Source organism: Malaya genurostris, chromosome 2, assembly GCF_030247185.1.
Source record: "Malaya genurostris strain Urasoe2022 chromosome 2, Malgen_1.1, whole genome shotgun sequence".
Lineage (NCBI taxonomy): Eukaryota > Metazoa > Arthropoda > Insecta > Diptera > Culicidae > Malaya > Malaya genurostris.
This window is the reverse complement of record NC_080571.1, coordinates 263,480,816-263,496,306: the sequence shown is the minus strand read 5'-3', so window position 1 is coordinate 263,496,306 and position 15,491 is coordinate 263,480,816. Positions and strand designations below refer to the sequence as shown.

General features: G+C 35.7%; 1 protein-coding gene across 11 annotated transcripts in view; it reads left to right on the top strand.

Annotated features, from left to right (window-relative positions):
• The window catches only part of LOC131429786 (dual 3',5'-cyclic-AMP and -GMP phosphodiesterase 11-like), a 346,593-nt gene that overhangs the window by 139,816 nt on the left and 191,286 nt on the right, over window positions 1-15,491 (top strand). For 3 of the 11 annotated variants that reach the window (XM_058594138.1, XM_058594140.1, XM_058594137.1), the window contains exon 1: window positions 9,046-9,233. The exons of 6 other annotated variants lie outside the window; for them this stretch is intronic. The gene's annotated coding sequence lies outside the window, so the exon portion shown is untranslated. Of the gene's footprint in view, window positions 1-9,045; window positions 9,234-9,273; window positions 9,543-15,491 lie in introns of those variants that run through there. 2 more of the 11 variants (XM_058594141.1, XM_058594139.1) reach the window with 1 other exon arrangement.

The window sequence follows — 15,491 nt, the reverse complement described above, 5'->3', positions numbered from 1 at the left end:
TAGGCAACTCACTTTTAAGGATCACATTGAAAGAATCCAGGCAAAATGTATTAAATATATTAAATGATTATATCTTCTTATAAACAGAAATTCGTAAACGATATAAAAAAAAACAGAAATTCTAATCTCTGTCTAAAGAACAAATTATTAAATTATAAACAAATTTTCCGACCAGCATTACTTTATAAACAAATTTTCAGACATGCAGTACCTATTTGGTCAAGTTGTTGTTCCACCAGGAAGAAAACGCTTCAAAGGATTCAGAATAAAATTCTGAAAATGATTTTGAAGCGTCCTCCCTGGTTTAGTACAAATGAGTTACCCAGACTCACAAATATAGAACCATTAGATGTAATGTCACATAATATTATAAGCAAATTGCGACAAAAATCGATGCAATCTTCAATTGAACCGATTCACTCTGTGTATTAGATAGTAAGTTAGTATAAAAGTTCCTTTTCCCCATTACACAATACAAGTAGGTTTACAATTTTCCCTGCACAAAAATCACAAAATTGCGGAAACAAATGATGTCTTAATGGTAATAACCAAATCATGTTTTATAATTGGCCTTAAATGTCACCACTTGTGGCTGAACACCCGATTTAAATCTTAACTTATATTTAATAAATATTTATTTATTACTTACTCTATATATCTGTGAATTTTTTTTCTTTACATTTTTGTTAAAGAAATCAACATTTCCAATCGAAATCGAAATTTTGCTAAATGCTACCGTTCTCGAAATTAAATTAACGATTACTATAACTTTCGGTCGGTCGATCTCGAATGTTTCTCGAGCCTTATTAACTTAGTTTCAAAAAGGCGGGTGGGTAATGTCAGAGACATAACTGGATGTCGTGAATACGAAAACAACTGACATGTTTCTTAACACTTCCGAATATCAATTAGTTGATCAATTGTATGAATTATGCAAGCATTCACCTTTTTCACATTTTCCGCAAAAACAAAGAAGGCTTCAATTGATCTCGGTTACTGTGAGTTTCACACAGCGAAAAGTGCACAAATCTAATCAAACTGTTCTAGATTTGCACTAAACTGAGGATACTTACCTTCGATTTGCGAATAAGAAATCCTAATAGTTCTTTAGAAAACTTTTAGAGCCATTAGAACGGCCGATTTTGTGTGATGCTCTCCACCGTTGTCCCCTTTTCGTTTTTTTTTTACCAATGCAAACGACTAGCAGCTGTGACGTAATCGCTCTTGTCGGAAGCAAAACTAGCTTTGCAAACGACACACAATACATCTGCTCGCAGTGCGATAGAATCCAAACTGATTCAATTTTTGTTAAGAGGTATTTTTTTACGTGATTCCGTTTGTATCTTTTTCACTAATGTGCGGTCCTAACGGCTATAAAAATAGCCGCAGATACAATTTTAATGTCGATTATTTCATTTCGGATTTGCATTTCATTGAAAGAAACTATCGGGATGCTGTACGGGATTCATTCCTGCCTTTAATAAGGACCAAATTGTGGAACTTACTACGATATTGAGCACTGTTCGGAACATTTTTCTCGAATGATTTGTTGTACAGCAGCAGATATTTTGTTCTCTTCCTCATAATGCGTTCTGATTGGCTGGTGTTAACATGGGTCAAATGAGACAGGTTTTTCAATAGTGTACTATTGAAATACTTCAATGCTATTGCTATACATGTTTGAGTTGAAAAAATTCTATTCTATTGGTAGTTAGATTATATATTTCCTTTTACAGATCACTGAGCTATGAGATTTAAAAATACGAGAAAGGCAAACGCGCCTTATGAATTATTCTCTTTGATACTCGTTTATACCAAACATTTCAGAAAAGTTTAATTTTGAATTGTTTGAGATTATGTCACACAACTGAAAATTTTATCATAAAATTGTGATCATATCTCCGATGGCATGTAGCAAAAATTATGTTGATTTGTTAGTTACAACAAGAGATATTCACAATCAAAAACTTATTACTCTCTCAGAGGGTAAATTTTGAAAAGGCACCCCATAGTAAAGTAAGTCGTATTGCCATAGCACATACTTCCATTCTTGCAAAAACCTCTTCGTAGACTTAATTTGTAATTCACTTCTTAAAAAAAAAAGAGTACGTTGTTTAGGATTTTGTTTGTCAAAAGAATTACGTAAATCGAATATTTCGTAAAAAAGACCCCGTACATGGAGGTTTGGGTGTAAATAATTAGGTCTCGCGACCGCAGCGCAGATAATTTTTATAGTAATACGACTTCCGGTTCCGGATTTACAAAGTAATATGTGCAAAAAATAAGATCACAAAATGAATGTGTGTATGTATGTTTGTGCTTGTCGCCCAATATTCTCAGAGATGGCTGAACCGGTTTTCACAAACTTAGTTTTAAATGAAAGGCCTTATGTCCTCATATAATTTTCTTGAATTTCATTTGAATCCGACTTCCGGTTCCGGAATTACATGGAAATATGTGCAAATTCATTAAAAAATGCGCATTAAATTTTCTCGGAAACTTATTGACTGATGTGATGTGATGTAATGTGATGTGAAGTGAAGCCACCATCAGTTCAAGGACTTGCCAGTGGATGCGGGTAGACTTACAGTAGCCCCGATATGACTCATCCATTCACCTTCTTACTAAAGCTGTTACCGAAAAGCGAACAAAAAGGGTTGGGCGGATATGTAAGTAGAGTCACTTACTCGTATTCCGCGGGAATAAAAGATGCTCTTCCAACCATAATATCCAGTGCATGGATGAAGCATATCGCTATACATGCTTGAACCCACCTGATGGTTTGTTTGAGAAGGGCGCGTCAGACTCATTTCAAACCTTCAGAAGGAAACTAGTTTCCTTCAAGTGACTTGGGCTGGCTATACACAATCCCTCGTCCAGTCATCAATTCGTCCGATGCCCTGATGCTCCCTCCCCTTTACGTCCCCGTGATAAATGTTTTATATTGATAAATACAATGAAACATAGTGTAATGAAATTAATATAACATAAAATGATATAATACATTACAAAATAATATAATATAATATATTATAAAACAATATATAAAATAACAGTTTATGTAGAGTGTCAGTTATGCTCTTCTACCTTCGCAATACTGCAGGAAGTAGAATATTTCTCTTCTAATAACAATAATAATATCCACATCTATGAAAATAATATATGTTATTATTATTGATGACAAATTAATAATAATAACAATAAATATAGTAATGAAAATAATAATAAAAAACAATATAATATAGTACAATAAAATATATAATAAATAATAGAATGAATGAAATGATATGTTGCGATATGCTATGATATTATATTACTTGAATTTATAAGTCATTTCTCATCATCTCATTCTGCCATCAACGCATTTCATCGACCAATTGTCACTACAGACACACGTGTAGGCATGAAACAGGAACCAGTGAGGGCCAAGCTCACCTTGTGACGACCTTTATATTTAGTTAAAAGATTACTTTAAAAATGATAACTTATAAGGAAAACAAATTTATATTTTGCGCAGAGGTACGTAGTACTACTCATAATAAACCCTATGATATAATATAATACAACATAATGCAATACAATATAACATAATATAATAGAATACAATATAATATAATATAATATAATATATATATAATAAAATATAATATAATATATCACAATATAATATGATATAATGCAATGCAGTATAATACCATACAACATATTATATAATAACATAAAATAGTGTAAGACGATAATATATGAAATAATATGCTATGATACAATATAACAGTTAATGTCGCAGTGTAAGTTACGCTCTTCTAATAATAATGATAATAATAATAATAATACATGATGTAATAAACAACAGAATTATATGTTGTAATATACTATGATAAACATTGCACTTTTGGATGGGCTTCAACCTTCAAGCCATTTCGCACCCTCTCATTCTGCTACTAACGCAGAAGGCGATAGCACCCAGTCGACGCCGTTCTATTGACCAAATGTCATCATAGACGCTCGGGGAGGCATGAGATAGGGACTTGTGAGGACTTAGTTATCTCACCATTTGACGACCTTCTCGGAAACTTATTGACTGATTTTCACAAACTAAGAAGCAAATAGAAGGTCTTAAATTTCTTTTAAAAGTTCCCAAAAAATTGATTCAGATCCGACTTCCGGTTCCGGTATTACAGTGCGATTGGTGAAAATGTTCAATTTCATGAGTATGTTTTCATAAGCGACGGCGAAACGAAGTGAACATTTTTATAAAACTTACTGCTAAATTCATCTAGTTGGCTGATCTTGTTAGTTAGTGAATATATAAAACTGCTTTGGGGCTAGTAGTCCCCGATTTCCGCTCCCGAAAGCACCGATAATAGTAAAGAAAATATCCAAAAGCAGAGCTTCGATTTCTCAGCCGATTTTCACAAATCATGATTCAAATTAAAGCTCTCATTGTCTTTAAATAAACTGTGCAGTTTCATTCTGATCCGACTACCGGTTTCGAAATTATAGGACGATGAGTGTCAAAACATTCAAATCGTCATTCAAAATAACAATGCAAAACTAGTACGCGACGGTACGTGCGGCTTTGCTCCGTTCGCATCGTGCTTTGTTCAATTTCGTATAGTCAAAGTTGCTACATTAAATTTATATTTTTCAGGTGAAAAATAAAATGTAAGTTTGTGATTCTTTTATTCAATTTGTACCTACTTGTTAGTGTTATTACAAGATCATGATTCTATAAAAGTACACGTATTGCCTTTCTCATATAGAAATTTTATGCAATCACTTGAAAAATTGACTAGTGAAAATTGGCCCAGAGGGCTTAGTGTTCTATATCATTCGACACAGTTCATCGAGCTGAGCTGATATATGTGTCTGTGCGTGTATGTGAGTATGTATCAAATAATGTCACTCATAAAATAAAAAAATCTCGTAGTTCATTAGGTTGCTATTAAATTTCATGCCGTCATTTAGACGATGCAAAAAAGGGTAAAGTTTTTCTTGATTTGGCTTTATCCTGATTCAATTTGTAGGCTATATTAGTCACTTACTAAACGTACCGACTTCGGCTATACTGGTTACAAGTTCCCGTTTCCAGAAGTATCGGAAATAGTGGTCAAAAAGTTGAAAACGAGACTCACTCAATTTTCTCAGAGATGATTTGATCGATTTCCACAAACAGGCTCAAACAAAAGTTCCTATAGTCTCATAGGCTGCGGTTTAATTTCATCCGGGTCCAACTTCCGGTTCCAGTGCTATAGGCTAAAGTGTGTTTAATCATTTAGTGCGACGATTCAAAATAAAGAAAAATTCTTATTGACTTGATAAAACTGTTTACAAATTGAAATGGTTATGTTAGTTCATACCCAAAGAAAAGTTTCTTATTTGATTCAAGATTGAAAAAAATAAATTTCTTCACAGTATCTTCTAGTGATATTTTTGGAAATTTAAGTAATATGAGAAAGGCATCATTACACAACTAGGTGGATTAAAACAGGTTTTTCAACCAGTTGTAGTTCGTAGCTGTTGTAGAAACTTTCTGCTGGTTTTCTATATAAAATGCATAGCACCGATTCAGTTTAGATGAATCGTTCAAATTCTAGTAGTGAAGAAGGGGAAAGCTGTCACAATTCACATAAACGATCAACTAATTGATATTCTAAAGTGAAAAGAAAGCGTTTCAGTTTTTTCGTATTCACGACATCCAGTTATGTCACTGACATTACACACCCGTACTGTCTTAGAAATGAATGAAAAGTCGAGATTTTTTTTGAAACAAATTTTCTAAGTGTCTAAGACTTAAAAAAATTACGGGATAATTTTTAAAAAAAAAAATTTTTGAGATTACAGCAGATCTGAACGTTTCATGCATATTAAAGATATTTTGTATCAAACAAAAGTTCTTTAGTTTTTTGTTTTTTACGCGGATTTCCGAAGTTACGCAGTTTTTCACGCGGTTTTTTTACGCAGTACGTATCTCCCGCGTAAAAAGAAACATCAGTGTATGTACATTCGATATAACGGGGCCCAGAAAGTTAAATGGAGCTTCTGTCATCCATATTTAATTCGAAATTAAAACATTAAATTCGCACTTAGAATAAGTTGCTTGAGGCATTGACAGAATAAGAAAACCGCGTAACTTCGGAAATCCGCGTAAAAAACCGCTTAACTTTGGAAATCAGCGTAGAAAAAACCGCGTAACTTTGAAAATCCGCGTAAAAAAGCCGCACAAGAAACAGGGCCGGTGAAAGAGGTGGGTACGGTGGGTAGTACTACCCACCCGAAAATTCCAAAGGTGGGTAATTACCCACCTGCAGTTTCAAGCGAAAAACTATGGTAATATTTATATTGTTTATACAAATAAGAATATTTTTATTGTAACTCGAAATAATGAATGAAATCAAAATTAGAGAATGATAGTACTCAAGGTAGAGTCAGGATTTGAAAATATACAACAGTAAGGTGAGACGTGACAAGGTTCATTTGAGCAAGCAGAAGTCGTTTAGTAACTTAACATTTACCTTCTAGTAGAGGAGTCAAGCTTGGTCATCTCATCAATGGAAATGAAACCGTACTCAACCATTTTTAACTGATTTTCGATATCATTACACATACTGCTTGGAAATGCATTGCTAATGATATTATATAGATATATAAACTTCAATTAATAACGAACCATATCTAATTTTCTCTCTTCCCCAAACCATTGTCATGGTTTCCGCTAACAGATACGACAGATTCGAATAAACAAGATCACGGTTTCCAGAAGATTTCTGATCTTCAATGAGCGCGCTCGCATTTAAGAAAATCACTCACACAAATCAAGATTCAGTATCGAATCGACTTGCACTCTGTGCGGTTCGATATTACCGTATTATTATTATTATACTCGAGCATCGAAGAACTGACGCCATGATTGTCCCAGTTACCTGTTGCGTTTTCGAATGACTTTCTCCGCCTGAATGCGGATATGACCCCGCCGAAAAATGTTGGATCCATGTTTCGTTCATTGTTTCATGCCAACGCAAGTAATCTTTTCTATTATGACTAAACTGTGCCGAACAGCTTTCTGGATCGTTAATGCGTTGTTACTTTTGTTCTATTGTGAGCGAACATGGCACCCATTTGGAAATGACCAATTTGATGCTCAGATTTTCGCGTAAGATCGAAAAAGCATATTCTGTTAATGTGCTAATCATCTCAGCACACCTAATCTCACGAGTTTTGATTTTGCGTTCATTACGATTATCAAAACTTGCCTAATCTTTGTTTTCAATGGATTCGAGTGCGAGTAACACTTCTCAACTCATTGCTGAGTGCTGGACTTTCCCTTTAAGAAGAAATATTTTACCAATACAAGGACTTCGTTATTTCCATGTTTCTGTAAATTAAAAAATAACGCAACTAACGTGAAGTTACTTTATATATCGGTAGGCTTAGTGTTTGTGGAACGATTGACGTAAAATTTTAACACATGTCATCTGAAGGTTGCTACTTTCGAAAAATAAGGTTTGTTTGACATCACAAATGTCATCTTTGGGTCAGTCCCAGGACTCTTTGAACAATGTGTTATGTATTTTTTTTCGTGGAAATGCTCGATGGTTTCGATCATGGGTTGGCGGTTCAATGCATAGGGCGCTGGTCTTACAAGCCAGTTGTCGTATGTTCGAGTCCCGACCTGGAAGGATTCTCATGGCGTTTTGCATTGAAAAACACTGGTGGCCAGAGTTGCCAGTTTATTTTTCAAAAATCTGTCTCTGATTCAAAAGTTGATCTGGATTTGTCTGGTCTCACCACCTATCGTATAGAGGCCAAAACCCGTAAAGAACTGGGAAATCTGACAAAATCTGGAAAAATCTGGCAAAAGATCTGGTTAGTTAGAGTGTCTGACGAAGCGAGAAAAATCTGGTGAGAACGCCAATAGGAATGTAATATCAAGGCATTACTTTTCGATTATGAAGTACTGGATGAACGAGTTCAGCACCTTTCATCAGTGATTTTGAAACTAGTTATGTAGTCCTACGTCAACAGCTCGAACAACCCGACAGTAGTTTTATGTCGTATGCGCAATTTTGTTTCAAGACAAAATACCAAAAACGCTTCAGATTTCGAATTTTCGCGTCTCATGCAAAGTTCAACCGAAATAAAAATACTTCGAAATGGTGGGTCGTTCCCCCCGGTACGAAAAATAACCCACCTGGGCTTAACATGTTTCACCGGCCCTGACAAGAAAAACGCATAAAACACCATGTTAAAAAGACTTTTACATTCCAGTTAGTCAAACAACATCGATTTTCAAATATGCGCGGGAAAAACTAACCGTATAAGAAAGGAAAAAAACAAGTTGGGTTTATTACGTCCACACTTCCTAAAATTTTTAATTTAGATCATAAATTTTATGGTAGTTACAAGTCCATTACCTGAAAAAGAAAAAAAATAACAGTGTTCAATTTACAATACATGTTTTGATTTACTTTGTTAACATTTTTCACCAAGCTGACACATTTGAATTCCCGGTGGAGACGCGTAGTATCCGGTCCTAGCGATAAATCGAACCATGCTCGGAGAGCAACCGACGGAAACAAAGCCGACTGTCATATTCCGTGAGAGTGTAGAGAACTTGCTGCTACTGACGTTTCTTGGCTCTCGCATCGTTAGCGGTGTGGAACGAACCTGAAAGTGAAACCACACCGAAGATCATAGCAAATCATATGTTTTGCCGACAGTAAACAGAGAGAGCATCAAATACGGCGAACGTTCCGTAGTACGAAGAAAATGGATGAAGCAGCTCTTTATTTTCCGCTCTCGGGTTTCTTCTTTCTCTCTATCGCGAGAATATTTCTATCGCATATTTCTGATACCCGCCACTCGCCGTAACTGGATATCAGCATGCATACAGCCATACATGATAAGCGCTTGGTTTTGGGTTGGTACGAGCCAAACAGTGAGAACAACAAAACAGAGCGCGCTCGATGATGTTCCACGATGCCATGCCTTCACTTCTCGCGAAACCGGCGAACCAGGTCTCCCCAACTATACCCGTGTTCGTCAGTCAGTCAGTCAGCCAGTCAGCCAGTCAGTCAGTGGTGCTGTGCGGTCGGGTGGAATGCTCAGTTGGATGATAGCTGGCATCGGTGCTCGACAACAGCCAGCGGTGGCTACGCGGAACGGCGCCTCATTTCGCGGGCGGCTCGATACGGATTAGGTCGCGCGTGGCATCAGCTGGTGCTGGTTTGTTTGTACGGTTTTCTTTCCTCTATTATTATTAGTATTTTTTTGTTTGGTGCGGCAACCAACATCAACCACATCGGTTTGTCGCGATTGTGTTAAACAACAACAATAGAGAACAACAACAACAACACAGTATGAGTGTGCAACAGTCGGCGGGGTGGCTGCCACGAACAGCTGAGTAAGCTCCGTGGCCGGTGTCGTCTGGGAACGGCTTCGAAACCACCGACTCGTGTCTGTCTAGTCGACTGTGCAAATGAGTGGAATTGTTCGTCGTGAACAGAAGTGACACATGTGACAATAAGAAAGAATCGGCGATTGTATGTATGGGTGTTTGTTAGTTTTGTTTGTTTTTGCTTTGCATCAGTGATGATGTTATGCAAAGAGTGTAATATTTGCCAAGAAACAGAGAAAAAAAATGTGCGTGGTTCCGATGGCGGTTTATTTGTGTAGATGTTCGGCGATAAAGATTAAAAATAAAGGGAACGAGTTTCGGTTGGATGCTTGAAATTCAGTGCAGTTAGAATTCGCCGTTTGTGTTGTAGATAGTTAGATACAGTCAGTATTCGATTGTGTTGCGAGGTGATATGTTTACATACCTTCGATGCTAATTAGATTTGATCAAACGGCAAATTGGCAATAATCAAAGATCCTTTCCAGCTCACTATTTTCTGATGAAATCACAAAAGATTGTGAAATTTTGTTTTGGTTGATTATTTTATATTTGGTTTCATTGGAACAATAACAGAACAATCGTTGAGAATAAAAGTAATTACTAGGATAGCAGGTTGGATAACTATTTGAAAATTTCACGAATCGAGTTCCCAAAAAACATGATTCGTAGTTCCATGATCAATGTTCATGTTTTTGTAGCATTTAATCACCGAGTATAAATGATAAATGGTTATAAATATAACTTGAATAAATTTTATTCGGATTTGTTCGGATAAATTTCGAAATAGTATTCATTGTTCCTTTGCAAATAATTTATTAATTATTGCTATTATTATGTCGTTTATTTTACCTCGGTTTTAACTCAGGGTGATAAATTAGTTAGTTAATATTGAGCACTTGACATGGTTTTTATTATGTTTCATTATTCTTCGCATAGAGCAATAATGAACGGGTTATAATGAAATTTTCGTTTTTAGTCATTTGAAGCTTTACTTTCCGTTCATTGATTTATGTAACACGGTTCTCAATTCCTGGAGCTATACAGATATCATACTATCATAATTCAAATAATAAAAACCTGTTTTAATCCACCTAATGGTGAAATTATGCTTTTTTCATATCTCTAATATTCTTATATATAATATATCTTTTCCAAAATTTTTTTTCAATCTCTAAAAACAAAAAGGTTTGTCCATAAACTAGTATAACCTACAGAGTGAAACAGTTCTCGGGTCGGTTAGGCCATCTCTTAGAAAAAGTGAGTGAGCTCCACTTTTTCAGGTACTTCCGAAACCGGAATTCGGGAACCGGAATAATCGAAATCGAAATCGAAAAACGTGACTGGGATCCATTTTTAAGTCTATAATTGTGACTATAGAATCCGGTCGTTAATTGAAAACCGGGAATCAGAAAAGCGGGCTTTCGACAATGACTACTGATTGAAATAATTTTGAAGCAAGCTTCGAAATTGCTGTGTTTTATTTCGCCGCTTTTAGTGAGTGGTATAAATGTTTTAACAAACTTCACCCTGTAATTCAGTAATCGGATTTCGAATCCGGATGAAATTCCGGAATTCAATATGACACCTTTCATTTGAACCTAAGTTGAAAAGTGAGTGAGATCAATTTGGGAATATTTGATCACTAATTCCGGCGCTTCCGGAATCGGAAACCGGGAACCAGGCTTGTTAGGATGGCCACTAATTATTGCTACCGAATGGAGTAGTTTCGAATTATTTTTACGTATTTTGTTTCCTTACTTTAAGTGACGGTATCAAATTTTTAACACACTTTACCCTACAACTCCGGAACCAGAAGTCGCATCCGGGTGAAGTTTTGGATTTTTGTATAAGACCATGAGACCTTTCGCTTGAACCTAAGTTTGGTTAAATCGGAAACGCCATATCTGAGAAAAGTGAGGAAAAAAATTTCTATACTAATCACACTGTAATCAGCGGAACAGGAAGTCGGATCGAAATTAAGTTCAGGAACTTTGTATAAGACAATTATACCTTTCATTGGAATCAATGTTTGTGAGATTCGGCTCAGCCGTCTCTGAGAAAAGTTCGTGCAGTTATTATAATTTTTTTTTGCACATATCATCTTGTAATTCGGGAACCGGAAGGCGGATTCGAATAAAATACAGGAATTTTGTATGGGGCTACAAGACCTTTCATTTGAATCTAAGTTAATCAATCAATTCAGCCACCTTCGAAAAAAGTGAGATCAAAATACACATACATACACTAATTGGCTCAAATTACACATTCCCATAGTTATTTGGAGATTAGTACCTGGCAAAGTGCACAAGACTTTTTTCAAATTTTTATCTTTCTCATAAAGAAAGGCTATGCAATCACTGTGAAAACCGACCTGAAATGAGTCCCGGAGGGCCGAGTGTCATATACCATTCGACTCAGCTCGACGAACTGAGAAAATGTGTGTGTGTGTGTGTGTGTGTGTGTGTGTGTGTGTGTGTGTGTGTGTGTGTGTGTGTGTGTGTGTGTGTGTGTGTGTGTGTGTGTGTGTGTGTGTGTGTGTGCATGTGTGTATATTACAAATAATGTCACTCGATTTTCACAAACTCAGATTCAAATGAAAGGTCTTATGGTCTCATAGATCGCTATTGAGTTTTATTCCGATCCGACTTCCGGTTCCGGAATTACAGGGTGATATGCACCAAAAAAAATGAAAAAAATGTCACTCACTTTTTTTAGAGATGGCGTGGCCGATTTCCACAAACTTAGATTAAAACGAAAGATCTTATAGTCCAATAGATCGCTATTGAATTTTATCCTTATCCGATTTCCGGTTCCGGAATTACAAGGCAAAACGTTCAAATCGATGAAAAATTGCGCATTAAATTTTCTCGGAAATATCTTAACCGATTTTTACAAACTAAGACAAATAAAAGGTCTTGAGATTCTTCGAAAAGTCCTCAAAAAGTTGATCCAGATTCGATTTCCGGGTCCGGTATTGCAATAAGATTAGCAAAAATGTTCAATTTCATGAGAATTTTTTCACAAGCAATTTCGAAACGAGGTGCACATTTTCATAAAATTTACTGGTAAATTCATCTAATAGACACATCTTGTCAGTTAATGAAAAAAATCTATTTTGGGACTACTAGTGCTCGGTTTCCGCTTCCGAACGCAAAGGTCATAGTGAAGGAAATCTCCAAAAAGCGAACTTACTTCGATTTCTCAGCAACGGTTAAACCGATTTTCACAAATCATAATTCAAATTAAGGCTCTCATTGTCTTTAACGATAAATAGATATTCCATCCAGATCCGATTTCCGGTTCCGAAATTATAGGGCAATGAGTATTAAAACTTTCAAACTGTCATACAAAATGATGCAAAATCGGTACGCATCAGTACGTGCTGATACGAAAGAAAAAAGAAAACGCACCCGCCCAGCACACAGCGTGCTTTGTTCAATTTTGTATAGCGTGAAGGGTTGCCACATTCACTTGACATAACTGTTTCTAAATTGAAAAGGTGTTCATACCGAAGAAAGTTTTTGATTTTATTCAAGTTTAAAAAAAAAAGAAACTTGACAGAATCTTCTAGTGATGTTTTTAAAAATATAAGTAATATGAGAAAGGCATCATTACACAACTAGATGGATTAAAAAGTTTTTTTGCGTTTTATGTTGCACGTTTTTTTCGGCGAAGACATTGCACTTCAATGCAAATAAGTGTTTTGCAAAAAGCATTAACTTTACGTCTGCTTAGCGAAGGTCGCATTAGCAATTTAACACAATCTGCTAATGCATTGATGAGGCGAAGACGAAACGTAAAAAATTGCTTTTGTTATTGCTGTTGAGAACGGAGTTATCTCTCTTCTTGTTTTCTCTGTGACTGTTCACGGTGTTTAAAAATTAAAATTGATACTTTAAATAAGATCTGGTAATCTTCACGCAGCAAAAGCGCTACAAAGCTTTGGTTGTACGTTTTTGTGGAGATTCGCTATATGGTTATCCGGATTCACTCGATTCTTGACGTATAAAACCATATGAATATCCAGTGCTACGATCCTATTGACATTAAGAATATCTCTAGGCTAGGGCTCAAACATACGAAAAGTGACTTATAAAGCTAGCTGGCATCTTTTCTTCACGAGTATAACAGGAGGAGAATTGCGTCATTAGAATTGGGAGAAGATCTATACCGTAAAGTAAAGGTGAAAGAAGGTGAAAGTTCAGTAACGAGAAGTCTTCTGCTTACTTAGATGATTTTGTCAGGGCTCTTTATCTTCAGATCCTTTCCCTTCCTTTAATACTAATCAAGTAACCATCAAGTCCTATATTCACTTTTCATGCATATATGAGGCAGATATAAGATACCTTAGTTCTAAATCTGTTATATATGCAACTACAAAGCATACACATGACTTTGTAGTTACTTGGGAATGACTCTTTTGTTTTTTTATTCATTTTCCTTTTGTTATCTTTAGTATGTTTAATATCGTTTAAAACCAAAGATTAAAAGAGAAAAATCAATGACTGACCAAAAGATATAAACAAAACAGTTAAAAATAAGCACATGAAATTTATAATTAATTAGACTTCTGCGTCACATCTGTATATTTAACTCTAAATTTACAGATTTCTAATGAACGCTGCAGATATTGAATAATCCACAGTTTCACTTATTCTTAAATGTTAAATGAAGATTTTTGAAATTTGCGTACCGTTCATATACTTGACTTTAATTTTCGCCAGCTAAAATCGATCTCCACTACCATAGCAGTTTGATTGCACCGACTTTCCAAAATTTGCTACAAAAACTTAACCTGGCATCCGTGAAATGAACGACATGCGGCTTTTGTACTAATATTAGTGTGCGAGAAAAAAAGTTTTTGTCAAAATTATAAGCGCATGAGGCTTACAGTTTACAGCATTCACAAAATAACTACTGCAGCTTTTTCCAATCATCACGAAAAGGCAAACAATAATATTCCTGCCGCTCAAATCAGCGAAGGAATCGAGTAAAATTCTTTCGACTTCAATTAAGTGAGCGTTTTACATCAATAGAAGGTAGTCGGATAGCGTTAGTTGGGACTATTAAGCGGATGAAAAAGGATTTCGAATTCACCATTATTCTGACTGTTTTTGCTGTTTAGGCCGACAGTTGGTCGAGCGTTGTCGTGATTAAAAACTGCGCACAATTTTGTATATGGTTTCACCACTTAGGAGCAGTTATCTTCCCTAAATTTTCTGGTTTTTATTGTGAAACACTGAAAGGTTACTTGTAGACTGAACATTTTTGCGAAATTGATTTGATACCCATTCCGAAACATTATTTTTTCTGGGCTTCTAGAACATATAACAAATATAACCAATTGGGATTTAGCATTTTGTTCAATTTTTTTTACTATGCACTAGTTCAAGTGAGAAGAAACCTTCTTGGGAATGAACAAAATATATTTTGTGTTTTTTCTTCATGTTTCATTTAGATCAACATTTTCAGCTATTTTCCTCCTTTCAATTCGACTTATTGGATCTGCAAAGAACCGATTAATTGAATTTCATCGATGCTCAATAATGAACCAATTCCAGAAATAGGGGACGGGTATAGCGTGATGGGTAAGTCGATGCCTTTCACGCAGCCCGCCTGGGTTCGATTCCCAACCCCGCACATAGAGTCAGAAAGCCTTTCTGGTTCGAAGAGGCGAATGACTTAAAGGTTAAAACCTCTATAATCGAAACAAAAAAAACATCTTCATTATTTTTACGTTTCGTCTTTGACTCATCAGTGCAGAGCAGTTCAAATTGAACTGCTTAGTGCTAAACTCGGCAGTTCAATTTGAACCGCTAAGCAGACGTAAAGTTTCTGCTACTTACAGAACACTTTTTGTTTTGCAACGAAGTGCAATGTCTTTTCTGACGTGCCGAACGAAAACGTGTTTTCGACTATTTCTGGCCGATGCAGGTATGGTCATTTAGGGGTTAGCCAAATTTTGTGCTAGGGCACATAACCGTTTTCATTATTTTTACGTTTCGTCTTTGACTAAGACGTCAAAGACGAAACGTAAAAATAATGAAAACGGTTATGTGCCCTAGCACAAAATTTGGCTAACCCCTAAATGAAA